The following is an 18,139-nucleotide window of genomic DNA, read 5'->3' as shown; positions in this document are numbered from 1 at the left end:
TGATATTCGAGAGCTGAGCACTTGCAACCGTCGCAGAGGTAGAAAGGTACGCACCAGCAGTCAGTCCTACTACCTTCCCAAAAGACGCGTTAAAAATTGATTAGTCGAGGAACGCGAGTAGTAGTCGGCAAAACAATACCTCCAGAGGAATACAATCCTGCAGCGGGTCTTGTTCAAGTACCACCTGCAGTAAGTAGAGACGTTGGTGTAAATCAAACTGAGCAGCATAATAAGCGCTATTATCTGATAATTGGATATAGAAGACAGATGGATTGATCAAATACGCTCCAGCATTAACAAAAGTCATCTGGATGCTCCAATTGATATCAGCGTATGCATAAATTCCATCAGGGAGTGTTATACGGATTGTCAATGCTGTTGCGGCAGTAGGAACTTCTACATTAAATGAATTATTTGAGAATTGTATGAACCGATGTTATACTCGGAGTTGTACATCGTGATCGATTGAACTACACAACCTACATCACGGAAATCAGCAGCCAAACCGGGAAATGAGTACTTCCAAGTCGAGTTATAGTTATCTTGAACGAGATTGGTGGAATCGAGTTCGACGAACGAAGCACACACAGTTGGTTGTATATTGAAAGATCTATATCATTTCAATCGATTCTGATATTTCCTCATTAAAGTAAAATATTAAGTCGGCGTAGTAGCAGCAGCAGAGTTAAAGATCTGATAAATCTATGACCGCATCGAAGTTATACCTTAGCTGGGTTTTGACACTATCCAAAAACAACATTTGACCTTTTCCTCGGGAGATCGCTTTATTATAAGCAATCATATTTTTATCGTTAATTCCGTTTATATTGATATCGCGTACAATCATCTCTAATCACGCTTCGAATTGGCTTTAGGATCGCTACATTCTCTGAATTCAAGCGAATCATCTTATCAGTAGCAAAGTAGCTGTGGCTTAGGAATATGGTACTCAATTTGAAGTGGCGACCCCTGGTGAAGAAATGTGAGAAGATATTCTTCTGAAGTAGCTTATCGTTGCTGTAGTCATCAATGATGACGAACTCAGGCTTGTTAGAACTGATTGGAGTACGTCGCACTTGATCAACGCTTGATGCAGTATCGGATTGAATCTCTTATGTTGCTCCTGAAATCATTGAATATCGGTCTGACTCGCATACCATATTTTTTACGATTTTGAATGTTACATTAGGATCTAACTCCTTTGTCTTCTGATACAGAGCTTGATCTCCGATAAAACCGGTTTTTGGATCATAGTAGATATTCTTTAATAGCGCGTCCATGATCTATATTTACATTAAAAGAATCCCCAGGGGGTAGCTGCTTAAATATCAAGAGGTTTAGTCGTGATGCCATCATCAAGTACTCGACGTTTGTCAAAGTAGTAGTTGAGCGCTGTTTTGTTTTGAGTATAGGTTATGATAGATTTGGTTTCTTTCGATAGTCTGAACTCCTTGTTTGTATCTTGTAGCGTGATGCGATACCGTACAACAGACTCAAATCCGTCAGGGTTAAAGACATGTTCATTCCGACCACGACCCTGCTGCACACCCTTTGCTGAAACTTTGACCTCGTAAGATTCGTCGGGTAGACAACAAATATAGTTCGTGCTACCTGACCATTCATCTTTGAACAGACCAGGGGTACGGTGATCAAACTTAGCTACCTCAGTGTTGTAGTCACGTGGAAAGTAATCATATTTATGCTCCTTGAAGTGAGCATGTAGCTCAGGCTTGATACAGTCTTGAAAAGGATTCTCACATGGGAAAGCGATATAAGCTGAATCGGTGTTCATCTCCTGATACTGGAAGTCAGAGCGGTCGAAGTAGAAATATATGCAGTCGTAGTAGAACTGAAGCATACGTAGCTTAGCAAGCTGATACATAGGAACCGACAAATGGATCGGGTTCTTGTTATTGAGTCGGCGTTTCTTCATGGTGGTTTCACAAGCATCATTAAGCTCTTCCAACCCATGGAATGCTAAAGTGTTCGATCTTGCTCTTAATTGCTTTGTCTCTCATACTTGACCTCTTTGTATTTGCTCATGTCCATTCCAGAGCGACCAAAAGCACTGTTACCTACAAGTTTCATCATCTCAGCAATTATCGCCTTAGGTTTATCAACATCACCCCCTCGTCGTGCATTTGATACAGCCTCCATAAAGGGAGCAAAGGCTTGTGAGGGCCTTCATAAAGCAGTAGGTCTTAGTGATCTCCATACCGCGAGAAAGGTACAACTTAAGCAATGGTGTGTATATACGAATCTTTTCACCAAAGTAGCTACCAATCAGCTTACGAGCTGGCTTCGAACGATTTGATGTGCGGGAGTGGTTGTAATCGAACATGTGCTTACCAATGACACTCTCGTCGGGACAATCGATTTGTACGTTCTTGAAAATGGGGGTCATTTCACTGAAGTAGTCTTTTAGATAGTCTGGAGTACGAATATTGCACTCGAGAAAGCCAAATATCTTGTCATTAACAATGTCATCAACAATACCCGGGTATGCTTCAATGGTGGTCAGCGCCCGCAAGGCATATAATCACCGAGAGCCCACAGGTACAGAGCATTTGCGTCGTAGCCTATGATACTTTTCACGAGGTTCCCTGATGAGTTTCGGATTTAAGTTTCAAAACGCTTGGCACAGTAATTGAAGATAATAGATGGACCTCTAGCGATATTGGCCTTCATCTTAGCTCTTCCTCCCGATCAATAGAATATACCAGGCTGTCTGAGTTGAACTCAAGCAACTTCTTATACCGAAATCCCCCGAGCTACATGTCCTTACGAGCGGTGTTGTACTTCACACAGCTGATCAAGATGTTGCCGTCAATGTTGCGAGATTGTTGTTGATACGGTTTGCTGAAGCCGTATCAACGGTCAGCTTGCAGTGACATAGACCACATCGATACTTTTGCTTTTGCAGCAATGTATTCAAGTGCTCGAGTGTCATACCAAATTATCGCTTTACCTTAGCATCCTGAATATTGTACCATCCCATGAGCTTAGCTGGAAATTGGAATGCGTTAGCAGGTTCCTAATTCGGATATTGGAGATTATTAAAGCAGGTCTGATACATGACTTTCTCCGAAAGATCAGGTAGCGACACTCCATCCGCAAACATATCCAGATCGAAACGCTTGAAGAGTTCTCGCTGAGCCTTGATAGCCTTAAAAAAAAATGGAATTACCTCGAGATTGTTGTACCAGATCAGTAGGTCCTTGATTGATTTCATATCGTAGTACCCCCACACGAATTTCACTCGTTCGTAGTCGTTAGTGGTGATGCTTGTTCCACGGAGCTTGCTGTCAAAAGCAGACTTAGGCGGGATAGTAGTCTGGTTTAGCACATTGAACGCGGTAATGTACTCGTACGGGAAAAGACCCTTGCCAAGACAACAGACATATCTAATTTTGTCATCGCATGTGCAGCCACCGAGATATGTTGTGAGATACTTATCGTAGCTGGTACTAGCTGGTGCATAGTATCATATCGCGTATGTTTATGTCCGATGTAGCAATGCACATGTAGCTGGGATTTTTGATAACAGATTTGATGTTGTCCGTACCGATGACGGCAAACAAATCCTTCTTAATCAAGCTAATATCGTATCAACCAGAATTGAAACCGAAAAATATTACCTGATCAAGCTGTTGTTTCAGTTTTGCGTAATCAGACTTTTGCTTTCCAAAACCAAGACTGCGGTGAAAGTTAAAGAAGCTGGCGTACTTCCCCTCTTCAATCCAACTCTCCACATCAGACATCTTGTAGGTCTTACCAAGATTGACTCCTGGAATTCCATACCTGTCAACCGTGAGCATTGGTGATTTTCTGTAGAAGCGACTTATACTTATTAACATTGTACTGCTGGATCTTCATTGACACATCACCAATGTCTTTGACCATATCCGTAAGAAAAATGTTTGGAGCATCATTTACAAAGCGACACACCTCCTCGGTTAAGCTATCAGCTACTGATACAGACACTGGTATGTGTTCATTAGTGAAGACAGTATTCTCCCCGTGTTGAGTCGTTGTAGGCTTAAGGATAGTCTCAAAGTCATAAACGATGAAGTGGTCGATGTACTGGTCAGCATCCTTGATGAATTACTTCGTAAACAGAGGTCGTATCGCGTTCTGAGCTGGTTTGTAGATAGTTGGCTCAGCTGGGAAGCTTTCGATATTCACAAGGTCGCACTGATTCTTCTTGTGGTCTCTAAGCCGTTTAGCGCTGACGAATACCATTTCACACTTAGGGCATTGGTATTTGGACTGGAGCATATCAATATTGTTGATGTATAGAGCGTGATTCTCGTGCGATAGAATATCCATAGCTTTATACCCCTTGTCCGATCTGCGAATGCATTCTACATTTTTTCCAGAAGCTACATCCATCTTATATACGTTAACACCAAGTTAGAAGCAGTCCTCAATCTCATCGAGCTGTAGTAGGTCAATGGGCTTGAAACTTCTAAACAGGCTCAATGAATATTTAACCCCCTTGAAATCGCAGTAGCTTTTGAATCCCACCTTTTCCTGAACTTGAATCCTTCGAGAATCCTTCTTAGGACTCTGGCATGTATGCCAGGCGATGCAGTGGAAGCCGCACCTGTTGTTGGTCTTAGAGAAGTTGATTACATGCTTGTTTTGCGGATAATCTTAGGGATGACAGCTTCGCTATCCCCCAGAGCATGGTCGCGATGATAGATGAAATTTTTGAATGCAGTGATCGCCTTGAGCTTATACCCAGAGCTGGGGTAGTTCAGTTTACCAGCCAACTCCATACCGTGACGGTGCCGACATCGGCCGACATGCCGACACTCAAATGATTGGTCGAAATTGTCGAATAACACCCAATCAGGTAGTAGCAGATTTATGTATTAGAACACAGAAAAGTAAGCCTACACAACAGCACAACAATTACCCATCTGATTGGATGCCCGATCGGACATGGCAGTAAAGGATCCAAATAGAGAAGCAATGAGATGGTGATAATATCAGGGTCTGAAACGCCCTGGTTATCGAGAAAAAGGCAAAAACTGTTTTGGTAGAAAAACACCTCTCCCAACGATGTGCTCACTTGACGGCAAATTGAACAATGAGCACGCAAATAAAAAAACCGGGTCCACTATTAGAGTGAAAACCGCCCAATCATGACGATACCGGTACTTCCCCAGTATATCACAGGTAAAGCCACGTGTCCACAACTGAGGTTTTTACCTATCACTGAGGTTTTACAATTGAGTGGACGCGCAGACCTTCTTGCTCGCCATTACGCAATCTGTTTGCCCACACCCACGAAGCTCTGATGGTTGAGCCCAGCCAATAGGCTGAAGGAGCTGGTTCGATTCCAGCCGTGGGTATTTCTGCGATGATACCGTTGTTGCTGTGGAGGCACTGAAAGTTCAGCTAAGCTTACTGTTGTGCAGTGTTCACACTTGCCGTTAAGTATGCTGTACGAGTGATCAGATGTTACCGCATGTAATAAAGGTTGAATTCGCCAATGATCTTGTTTTATTAACAGCTTAAGCATCAGCTGAGTTGTTAAAGCTATTGTCTTCTTCAGCCTCGTCCTCGATATACGTTTTACGTGCTAGAGCGCGACGTTCACGGTTGAAGACAGCGATGAGCTCCTTTGAGATGTTCTCCCGCGGTTCCAAGGTTGGCTCCCAGTCCACCACATAGTACGCCTTCCTTCCAATGACTACACGCTGAAGAAGGCGCTTCACACCGTAAACGCCATTGATCTGAGCGTGTGCTCCATCTGATGGTCCGGTGAGCCATTCGTTGATGTCATCAATCTCAACTAGTCCGCGTTTCTTGATGTCGTTCTTGTCCTTGCATTTGTCTCGTAAGCTCATGAAGATTACGCGTAGCGCTTCAGGAATACGCTCTTTCGAGCCAACCGTCTGCACCAGAAAGTTACGTAGCATTCGAATGGACACGTCCATTATACGGAGCTTGGAGGCTTTGGCGAACGTAATACACAGATGCTTGAATTCCTTGTACGTTACGATGGCGTTTATAGTGGACATTCTTGACTTGGTCACTTCAGATCTTGGAGGCGAAAATCAAAGTGACAAACAAGGAGTGGATGAGAGTGCATCTAATCTGTATTTACTGGAGTAAAGTGGTCAGCTACAAAAATGACTGTAACCGAATAAATGTATTAATTATAGCTACCCAGCTCAATTCATATAGTGCCTACTTCCATGTAAACAACTCCTGAGTCTGGGTCCGTAATGCTGTTCAGAACAACACGAGCGCGGTACGCGTCTACAAGAGGGTCGAGTTTACTCTCTCGGTAGAGCTTGCGCAGTTGCTTGAGTACAGACGATCCGTGCTTGCTTTTGACTCCATTCTCTTTGAAAAACATGTACAGCCCAGCTTCAGCTTCCGTCCCGGTACGTATAACTTGATCGCAGTAGTCAGGTGCCACCGTGTCCAACTCAAATCCACTAGGTAAGAAGAGCTTCATGAAGTTGACGGTTTGTTTGTACGCTGACTTCTTCTGCCGATCCGAGCACGCGTGGAGTTTTTGCGTACCACTCAAACCAAATTGCCGCAGGTCCCTTGGGAAGAGCCTTGCTCCCACACGATCTTGGCGCGGGAGGTGTATCGGTACAAGCTCCTTGTTGCGTCACCGCTGAACCTGAAGAACTTATGGCTGCTTGCCCCTGACCCACGTCGCCCTGACGCTCCAGTTGGCCTACCCGCTCGGTTAAGGCCTGGTTCATAGCTATCAGCTCCCCGATAATACAATTTTGGTGATTGGTCAGCTTTTCTTCTCTTGTAAACACCTCCCCGTCGCCTTGAGCCTCCTCTAGATCCTTCTGTGTGGCCTTGCCTTGTATTTCGGAGCTCCACGCTAAAATTTGCGCTTTCGATATCCCCAACGTCACCAGATATTCGCGCATCCTTGAAGCATACGGGCACATCGGGTAGCGCTCCAGTACCTCTGGAAAATGCTGGATCGCGGAAGCAGTGAGGACTTCAGCAACGCGAGCATTCAACTTTTTCTCGGGGTCTTGGGTGGCGACACTGGTCTGGAGTAGAAGATTTCCCAATTCCAGTGCTTGCTGGTGGCTGGCGGAATCAAACCAGGAGAGCATAGGGACCGGCGGTTTCTTGCTGGAATCCCAGCCACTAAGAACACGCGCCACTTTCTGGTCTTCACTGGTAGTGTTGAAAACGTAAGCGAAAGCCTTGTTAGTAGCCGTCATGTTCCACGAGCCACGATCGAAAATCCACTGAGCACTTAGTAGAGGGTCACTGTTCGCGTGTTGAGCTCCACCGCGTCGGAACGAGTGAGATGTCAAGTTTGCTGTTGGCTTTGCTTTTGCTTGAACGGCTGAGGTAGTCTTGACCATCCGGTTCACGTAGGCGTGGGTCTTCATGTTGTCTTCAGGTTGCTTTTGCTTCTTCTTAGGCGGCTCACTTGGTTCATCGAAGTTCTCACATGCAACGAGAGCTTCGGTTAGGGGAATCTCCACGGGGTTGGTCATATTCTCGTAGCTGCTTGCGGCAAGATGCGGGTGACCAAACAACTGAGCGCATGGGGCATCTTGCATCACCAGTGCCATCGCTATAGCATGAAGGGGGTACGTGATGAAGTTGTCCTTGTCGGGGAAGAGGGAGATGCCTTGTTCTTCAGCCGTCTTTACGCGAATGAAGCGAACGAATATAATGCCATCTGCACTAACCGATAGGTTTCCCTTCACCACGAATCCGAGATCCGACGCGCGGCCAAATGTGCACCACATCAGAGTCAGTAACGCAGCATCTTGGTAGTCCTTGGAGCTGGCGGCATCGTAGGAGATTCCGTCCATAAGAATCCGTAGATCCTCCTTCGTGCACGCCGGTGCCTTCTTGACCATACCTCCCTCTACTCGCTTCAGGCAGTGGCGCTCGAGCGTCTGCCCCATCTTGAGCAGCTTCTTCTCGATTGTAGCTCGGTGTGTCGAGTAAGTGTCGAGCAGCCAGTTCTTCACATGGCGGAAGTAGCTCATGACGGAATTCTTAGCCAGCGGCTTCCCCACGCGTCCCTCAACGAAGGCCAAGTGAACACCGAAGCGATCCATGAGCTTCACGAACACAGCCCCACTCGCATCTCCGATGAGAGAGGCAGCGATGAAGCCTATGGAGACGTCTTCTGCCGCAAGAAAGCGCCCAAATGCGTTGATAGCGGTTTGTAGCGCGCGCTGGGAGTTGACTGGAGTAAGTTCTTGGGGGCTCATTGTAGCGGGGCTACACATTCGGTTCACCTCCTACCTTAGTGCAACATGCACTAAGGCACACATTCAGGTGACCACCACAGGGTGGTCCACATTCATAGCAAAAGGCATATGACTGGTAGAAAGTAACACCTTTCTACCAATGAGAGTCATTCAATAGATAGGGGTTCTGCCAGCCATCCAATGGCAGAACCTCTCATTAGAAATATCAGTTTTAGGAGGAAACCCCATTTACAATCAATACAGTTCTCATTTACCACCAAAGCTTTCGTTTGGTTCATTTATCTAGGTTTAAGTATACTTGTGGATACAAGTATACTGAACTTAAGTAAATTACTCCTACGCTTCCTCCTACACGTGCGCACACGTGTAAGCTTAAGTAGTGGGTCTAAGCAGACCCATTACACCTGGTAGCACTTTGTAGTCCGTCCAACGACTGACTAACACGTTCGTATGGAATACGAACGCGGGGCTGAGAACCTGCCCTCGGACAGTAACATGTCCGTGGGTAGCCCAAACACGTCTGCAACGCATGTTGCGCGTGCAGACTGCCCCCACCTGTCGGAACCAGAGTGGGAGGCCCTCCAACGACTGTCAACAGTCATTGGGGAAGCGGCGGTAGCAACGATGTTGCGAACGCTATCACCGACGGAGCAACACGGTGTTGCTCTGGGTTTCATCGTGAAGGAACAGCGTGAAACCGCTGCTCGAACTTCGATGTCGCCATCGGCCACACCGCGCGTGGAGTCATTGAAACTCCACGTAAGCAGTTACGTTGGAAGAGAGGGCGAACCTCTCCTCCGTTGGCTTGTCGAGGTCGACACTGCCATTACGGCTCGACGTATCGTCGACCCGTTGTCGAAGGTTGCGTTTGCCATGTCATGTCTTGGCGGACGAGCGAGGAGTTGGGCGTACGGACGCCGACTCACAGACCCTACGTGCTTTAGCACGTACGAGGATTTCAAGGAGGAGCTCAAACAAGCGTTTGAGCCCCCGCAGAACGAGTTCCGATCGAGGGCGGAGTTCCTCGATCTGCAACAGGGCAAGCATGACGTGCATGCTTACGCCCAAAGAGCACGGTACTTGGTCTCGAACATCGTGACCAACCCGATTGACGAGGCGACAAAGGTCGTCACGTTCATGAAGGGCCTTAGAGATGGGCCTGTGAAGACCTATCTCTTCCGAGAGTATCCAAATACTCTCGAGGCTGCAATTGCGCTTGCAATGCAAGAAGAGTTTAGCCTGCGGCAGGCTAAACTGCATGTGAACGCCCCACGGCTGATGCCACGACCGGTGGTAAGGCCGTCGGGAGGTCCCGAAGCAATGGACCTCTCGAGTGCGACCGCTGCTGGTTACCAGCAGCGTCGTGGATCAACGAATGTGCGTTGTTTCCGCTGCGGAAACATCGGTCACTATGCCCGCGAGTGCACAGCACCTGTGCACGCGGCGAGGAGCCGTCGTGGCGATACTGGGTATCGTCACGGGCAATAAAAAAACTAAAGGGACCAGCAGGCGCGGGGCGCCCTGCTGGTGATGCGGTTGAGCGTGTCGACATCGGACACGCTGCAATGAAGATCGCTGCCCTCAGTGAGAGTCAATCTCACTGCAAGAAGCAAGATGACAAGCCGAACCTTGTCATCCTGAAGGTAAGCTCGAAGAGAGAGAAGTCTTTTCGTGCCCTAGTGGACTGTGGTGCGTCGAACAACTTTGTTCGACTGCAGAGCCTTCCAAGGCTTGACTTCGAGGAGGTGAAAACACCTCGAAGTCTATTGGAAGTGAGACTAGCAACGGGTGTCGTTGTTAGAACCGAGAAGCGTATCGTACGCGTACGCTTCTCTTATCAAGAGAAGGAGTTCGTCGACGAGCTTATCGTCCTGGAACTGGACGATAAGTTCGATATGGTGTTGGGCATGCCGTGCAAGCCACGGCATGATCCGGTGATCGACTGGACGAAGCGCACGATCGTGCGCTTCGGGAGCAGCAGCAGCGCGACAGAGAGCGATGGCCCTGTCGGCGCAGCACATGCACCACGTGGTGCATGCGGCCCTCCACCAGAGACAGCGCAGAATGCGGCTGTCTCCGGCCACCCCAAGCGAACGCCAACGACTGCGAGAGTCGTTGGGAGAAGATGTGGACCGAATCAGAAGGGCCTGGTTCAATCCGATTCGAGAGGGTCTCGAAGCGTCCGGGGCGACGCGGTAGTGTCGACAGGTAATGTCGACACACAATTGGTCGAAAGACACTCCGCCGTTAGGCGTAGAGGTAAAGAAGACGCGTCGGCTCTGGGAGCCGACGCTGCAAGCAGTGCGGACGGTTGCAAACGTCCCGCACCGGAGATGCTTGCGAGCTCGCGTGCAGCCGGGCTGCACGACGAAGCGGTGCGCGATCAAGCCGGGCTTGAACGCGTGCGCCCGCGGGTAAAACCCGCCGGCGAATACAAGGAACAACTGTCCACGGCCGGGCCTGGACAAGAAGAAACTCGCGGAGCCGGGCTCCGCACGAGAAGTGAACGGCGCAAGCGAGAAAAGCTGCGCAAGTCTCGGTCAGGGACCGAGACGCTACAAGCAGTGTCTGCCGGGCAGACACAGGAGTTGGAGACGACCGTCGAGACATTGAGTGTCTTGACGCGTACAAGTATTGGTCTCCAATACAAGAAGATGAGGCTGGATAATCCTCCGACGTTAGCGTCGGAGTTGATGTCGCTCCCAGTCACAAGCTGGAAGCGTTTCGCTCGCGAACTGCACGATGGACGCATCGAGCAGATCTGCATCCTCTTGGACGTCGAGAGGATGACGTGTGAAGCAGAAGAGCTGAATCAGCTCATCTCTGAGGGCGCGGACGCCCTCAGCGCGAAGTCGAAGAAGGAACGCTTCGACGAGCAAGGCTGGGACTCGCTCAAAGCGAGCCCCTTTTACAAGGTCTTGCGTGAGTACAAGGATGTACTCCCGGACGACATTCCTGCGGAGTTACCGCAGGACAAGGGTGTTCAGCACGAGATTGATCTCGTGCCGGGAACGAAGTACTGCGTCACGCGACAGTGGCCACTGCCGCGTGAGCAAGTCAAGGCAATCGACGACTTCTTTGAAAGTCGTCGCAATGCAGGACAAGTGCGGGAATCGAAGTCCCCGCACAGCGCGCCTACGTTCTGTGTGCAGAAACCACAGGGCAGGTGGCGCATCGTTCATGCGTACAACAAGCTGAACGATGCGACGGTACCGGCGCAGACGCCGATACCTCGAAAAGATGTGATCATCGATTCGATGACCTCGAGTACTATCTTCAGTACTCTGGATCTGAGAGACGGGTTCTATCAGATCCTCATGCGTGAGAGTGATATCCCTCTCACAGCGGTAAGCACTCCGAGCGGCATGCTCTGGGAGTGGCTCGTAATGCCGCAGGGGCTGAAGAACGCCCCAGCGACGTTCAACAGGTGCGTCACGCACTTGTTGCGCTCGGTGCGCGACTTCGCACCGAGCTATTTCGACGACGTGTTCATTCACAGCCGGGCTGTGAATGGGAAATCGGATGTGGAGATGCATACAGAGCATCTCCGCAAGTTGCTTGAGCTCATGCGAAAGCACAAGCTCTACGCGAACCTGAAGAAGTGTATCTTCGGGGCAACCGAGATACCCGTACTTGGGTGTCTCGTGGGGAAGAACAGCGTACGCCCTGACCCAGGAAAGGTCAGAGTGATCAATGAATGGCCTACGCCTTCAAATGTAAAGGAACTGCGGCAGTTCCTTGGACTCGCCACGTACTTATGCAAGTACGTGAGCAACTACGCGGGCAAGATTCGCCCGCTGTCGCAGCTCTTAAAGAAAGAGGCTGCATGGGAATGGACTGCTGATTGTCAGCAGGCCTTCGAAGCAGTCAAGCAGGGCTTGACTGAGGCGCCGATCTTGGCGGTGGCCGACCAAGATCGCCCATTCCACGTTGTGTGCGATGCATCCGATTTCGCGATCGGATGCGCACTGATGCAACTCGATCACGAAGGTCGTGATCGTGTGGTTTACTACCAATCGCGTCAGCTGAAGCCAGCTGAGCGCAATTACCCGGTACATGACAAGGAACTCCTTGCCATGAAGTATGCACTCGCAAAGTTTCGAGTGTATCTACTTGGGAGTAGACCATTCGTGGTCTACACCGACCACGCATCGTTGCGTACGGCGATCAAGTCGCCGCACATATCACAAAGAATGGCACGGTGGCTGTCATTCTTTGCTGAATACAACTTCCAGGTTGAGTACAAACCTGGAAGGTTGAATGTCGTGGCCGACGCGCTTTCGCGTCGACCAGATTATGCGGTGCAAGAGGCCGACGCCAACGCAGTTGGCGTCGTCAGGACGACTACACCCTCGTCGTCCTTGCTGGACGAAGTGAAGGCCGCATACGCACATGATGCGGATGCGAAGCAATTGTTGGAGTACTTCTCCACACCTTCTGACAAGTCTCGTCAGAAGCTGGCCAAACACCTTCGTGCCCGTGTACACCGTTATCGTGTACACAATGGTCTGCTGCTTTACAGCGCAGTCGACGACAACGCAGATCGCATTGTCGTGCCGGATGATCATGAGCTGAAGCTCAAGATCACGTATGAGTACCACGATGCCCCGACATCGGGACATCCTGGCCTTGAGAAGACATATTTGCTTCTCACGCGTGACTTCTATTGGAGTCACCAGTACAAGTGGGTACGCAAGTACGTTCGTGCTTGCGAGGTATGCCAGCGCGTGAAGCCTGCGCCCAAATCGCAGGCTCCGCTTCAATCACTACCGACTCCGTCGGAGTGCTGGCAGTCCATTTCAATGGACTTTGTTTTTGGTCTTCCGCAAGACAACAAGCGGAGGACTGGTATTGTGGTCTTTGTTGACCGCTTCAGCAAGATGGTGCATCTTGCTGCAGTACCAGCTGAGGTGACAGCCAAACAGACGGCATGTCTGTTTGTCGACATGGTGTTTAGACACCATGGCATGCCACTCGACATCGTGTCGGATCGGGATCCGCGCTTTACAGCGCGATTCTGGCAAGAAGTGTTTACACTTCTTGGGACGCAGTTGTCCATGTCGACTGCGGATCACCCGCAGACCGACGGACAAACAGAGCGTGTCAACCGCGTGCTGGTTGACACCATGAAGAGCTACGCGCACTCGTTCCATCAATGGAGCGACTGCTTGCCGATGGCGGAGTTCGCCATCAACAACTCGGTGCATGTCTCGACAGGACACACACCGTTCTACGTGAATGCCATGAGGCACCCACGCGTACCGAGCGTACTCGGTGCGGTAGCTCCTTCCTTAAGTGGGGGAGGATATCCGGTTAATTCAAAACAACCGGATAAGCACGCTGATACAAGCAATGTATCAGCTGTGACGACTCGCGCACGTACTGCGCGCAATCATGGCGACGACAAGACAGTGTCTACGACGGGCGTAGACACTTTAAACGACAACGAACATCACGCGCAGGCCGGGCCTGCTGCGAACAAGGAGCACGAACTGAACCAGGGGTTCAGCTCGGATGCAATGGACTTTGTCCAGCGTCGACAAGCCGTAATTCGGTTTGTCCAAGATGCAATAGCAGCTTCTGTCGATCGACAGAAGCTGAATGCCGATAACTCCGGCAGGGGAAACACAAATGAATTTAAAATTGGTTCATTAGTTCTGTTAGCTACGCAGAACCTAGCTAAACATGCAGTTTCCGATTTCGGAGCAAGCAAGCTTGCTCCGCGCTTCATTGGGCCATTCACCGTGTTGGCGAAGCATGGCAACGCGTACACACTGGACATACCGTCCAGCATGCGCTTGCACCCAACGTTTTACGTTGGGCGACTGAAGCCGTACGTGCAGCACGAGTCACCTACGTCTGGTGACTCGCCAAAGCGCTCTCGAGCGCGGCGACGCGCTTCAAGGCGCCGGAGAGCCTCGTCCCGACCTCGACCTTTACGTTCGAGGTCGTCTGCGCAACCTCCGCGAGCTGAGCCTTTAACAAGCTCAGCTCCTGACGCAGAGCAGCGAACTGCGACGCTTGGAGACGCTCAACAGCCTCCAAGCGAGACTCAAGGTTTGGTTGACCAAACCCGGGGCGTCTTCCCCACCCCCGTTGCGAGACGCACGCGGGGCAACTCGCTGGATCGTCCAGCGAACTGTTGGTCATCGGAACCAGACCCAAGGTCCGGTTCATTTTCGTATTCGTTGGAGAGGATTTCCTCCCCAACACGATACGTGGGAATCACGGAATGTCCTGATGGAGGACATTCCGGAAATGGTGACGGCGTACGAAGGCCGCCACCGCCACCTCCGCCGAAGGGCGTAAAACTTGGGCGAGCGCTGTAGTCGCCTACAGCACTCGGATAAGTGCTGCGATTATCCGCAGCACTAGAAGACGCCTGCGCCTGAAAACTGGCGCGCAGGGTCTTGAGGTCGTCAGGTACACACATGGACGTGTACCCGTTGACGTCCCGCTCGGTGATGCGTACTGCTCCAGGGTAGCAGTACTCACAAGCAGTGTCATAAGGCACTGCGCAAGGAAGTCCAATACCGACTGCACCATGGTGCAGTCGTTCAAGTTTACCACGCTTCGAGAACTTCTCGTAGCTCTCCCACGCCTGGCTAATCCGGTCGCGATAGCCAGCGGGGTTCTTGTTGAAGTTTTCAACAAAGGCACTCCAACTTTGACAAAGTGCCTGCCACTCGGGCACTTTGCTTCTGCGAGAAGTCTTCTTGCTCGCAAACCATCGGAGCTCATGGAAGAGCCCGATGTAGTAGTCGCGCCTTTGATTCGTCATCGGATCAAAGTGCAATCGCTTCGCGACGTCATCGTCAACGATGGCGTTGCACGAATACAGCGCGTACAGATTCGGTGGCGCGGTCGCACCGAATCGGCTGCCGATCTCAGACTAAGACGGCATCCACGGCTCGCGCACTGGCTCAGTGTGCGAGGCCGCAACAACAGCGGATGGAGCAGAGTCATCTCCATCCCGCGGAGTCGTTAAGGCTCCAGCGGCAGCGAGCGGTGTTCCACTGCCGCTGCGCGAACGCTTCGAGCTCGAAGCGTTCGGGTCGTCCTCGCGTGGACGACGCAGACCCACATTGGGGTCAGTGTGGCCCGGAGACAAGGTGTCCTTGTCTCCTTCGAGTTCCCCCTCCTCGACTTCACTCCCGTAGTCGAGGGGAATTCCCTCTCCACCCGGAGAGTAGATACCCACTCCGGTTTCGACAGCAATGATCTTGCCTGTCTTGTTTCGGATGGCATGTTTCTCATGCCATCTCGAGTGGTATCCAGCAACAGAGAGGCGACTCTCTGTTGCCGCGCTTGTCGGCATCGCCGTCGAGGCGATGCCAGTAGCGGTCGTGGCTGAGGCAGCGGCCGTCGTCGCCTTGGAGGCGACGACAGCACTTGCTGTTGCCGAAGCGGCCGGCGTCTTGGACGAAGACGTCGTTGGCGTGCTCATTGGGAATGAGCACGTGTTCTCCCGAAGAAAATACGGATTGACGTGTCGAGACCGGCACGTCAAATCCTAACGGGGGGATGGTGTAGCGGGGCTACACATTCGGTTCACCTCCTACCTTAGTGCAACATGCACTAAGGCACACATTCAGGTGACCACCACAGGGTGGTCCACATTCATAGCAAAAGGCATATGACTGGTAGAAAGTAACACCTTTCTACCAATGAGAGTCATTCAATAGATAGGGGTTCTGCCAGCCATCCAATGGCAGAACCTCTCATTAGAAATATCAGTTTTAGGAGGAAACCCCATTTACAATCAATACAGTTCTCATTTACCACCAAAGCTTTCGTTTGGTTCATTTATCTAGGTTTAAGTATACTTGTGGATACAAGTATACTGAACTTAAGTAAATTACTCCTACGCTTCCTCCTACACGTGCGCACACGTGTAAGCTTAAGTAGTGGGTCTAAGCAGACCCATTACACTCATACTGAGTTGGAGTATTCTGTCGGCAGGAGCGCGAATATTCGAGAGATATGAAATGAACTAGTGATTCGTATTGGCGGTCAGCATATTCCCCCCCCCCCCCCCGGTGCCTACATTATATGTCGGCACGGCGTCGGCGTCGTGTTACCCTACACCTAATTACACTCATTGGTCGACGTTGAGTGTCTCTAGATGTCATTGGTCAATAAGCTGGTATCACGTCCACACTGCCTATACTAAAACAAAGTAAAAATAATATGTCGGCACCGTGATGATATTCATCCATACCAAAATATATCCGACCTCCGACCTTTCCGACCATGTATAGAAAATAGTATGCAATACAAAAGTTGAGTGACCCTGTAAAAATATTCGTAAAAAGGTAAATACGTGTTTTGAAATTGATGGCACTGAGCCCACGTGCCCTGCGCAAATTCGTCGACGCGTGTCAGTGCCCGAGTGACCATCCTGGAGGATGAATTGAGGGAGGTGTGCCGAGCATCGGTGCACTGAAGAGGGTTGTCGCTGCCACGAAGAACTGTGGTTGGTTAATGCTCCCTCGGGCACTCCAACGAGTATACCCTGCGCTGAGTTGTACTAACCCCACCTTAGTAGCTCAGTGGTAGAGCCCCCGAAAGGGATGGTCGTTGGGTCCGATTCCCACCTAAGGTATTTCTAATGTTCGACAGCATATTGGCCGGTGCAAGGCAGCGAGTGCGAGCCTATGTGTGGAAGTATGTGTCGATGTGTGACAGTACATGTGTTGCGTTGTGAAGCAGTGTGTGTGTGTGCATGTGTGTGAACTAACGTGTATTATGCAATTTAAAGTGCTGGCGTATTTACGCACTAATCTGTTCCAATATGTTCTGCGTGTAACCAGGGGCAGGGTCTTGGATGGCAGGTGTCTGGAGAAGCTGTTCGTGGCGCCCAATATTGGTGTTGAGTGTTCCAGCACGATGGAGTATGCGTAGGTGCTTGAGGACGGCTCCGGATCCACGGGAGCTGATGTTATGCTCACCAAGGAACGCGAGAACAGACTCCTCCGCGCGAGCTCCGAGCGACAGTACCTGATCGCGATAGTTCGGTGCAGTTGGATCAAGCACAAATCCGTCCTCCAAGAAAAGCTTCATGTACGCAACAAGTTGCTTGGCGTCGGACTTCTGCTGCTTTGAGATCGGTGCCCGCCACATCCGTGGTTCATGAGCGTACCACGCGTACCAGGTCGCGCGAAGGTGAGTCACTGCTGATCTGCGCTGTTTCTTCTTGACGTTACTGATGTCGCTTGTGTCGGTGTCTGGCTTTTGTCGTTTGCGTGTAGCATGGCTAGGATCGTTGTTTAGCTTAGCCTCGAGGGCATCCATGCGAGCATCTTGCCGCTTGACGTGCTGGATAAAATGATTAATGACAGCCGCTTGGTGGTCGATGATCTTCTGTTCTGCGCTTGGCTCCATCAGCTGCTTGGATACCACGGTCTGCTGTTGCTGGTGTGTGCTTTGTGACTTGGTGTCTTCACAGGTTAGCTCTGGACTTGCAAGATGCGACGACCACGCCAGTAACTCAGAGAGCGAGCAGCCGGTGTCAGCTACACAGCCTTCAATGCGCTTGACAGCAGGTGCTTCAGCGTTCAAGTCTTTCAACAGCGGATAGTGCCGAAGCACACTCGAGGTAAGCACATCCAGAACTGCTTGATTCACGTTGTGTCGTGTGGTTTCGAGATGGTGACAGGTTGTGAACAGACGGCGCTGGAAGCTAGCGATCATCGCCCTAGTTTGTGTGTCGAACGTTGTCAAGTTTTGGAGCGACACCTTTGCCTCAGCGCTATGTCCACTGAGTATCTTGCTAACCTTGTGATCTTCCTTGCTGGTGTTGAAGATGTAGTCGAATCCCTTGTTTGTTGTGCTCATATTCCAGGCACCTCTGTCGAAAATCCACCGCGCCGTGAGCTCCCCGCTCCCATTGGCATGCTGTGCAC

The sequence above is a fragment of the Phytophthora ramorum genome (assembly GCF_020800215.1).
Source record: "Phytophthora ramorum isolate Pr-102 chromosome Unknown Phyram_PR-102_s0002, whole genome shotgun sequence".
Taxonomy (NCBI): Eukaryota; Oomycota; class Peronosporomycetes; order Peronosporales; family Peronosporaceae; genus Phytophthora; species Phytophthora ramorum.
This window is presented reverse-complemented; position numbering follows the sequence as displayed.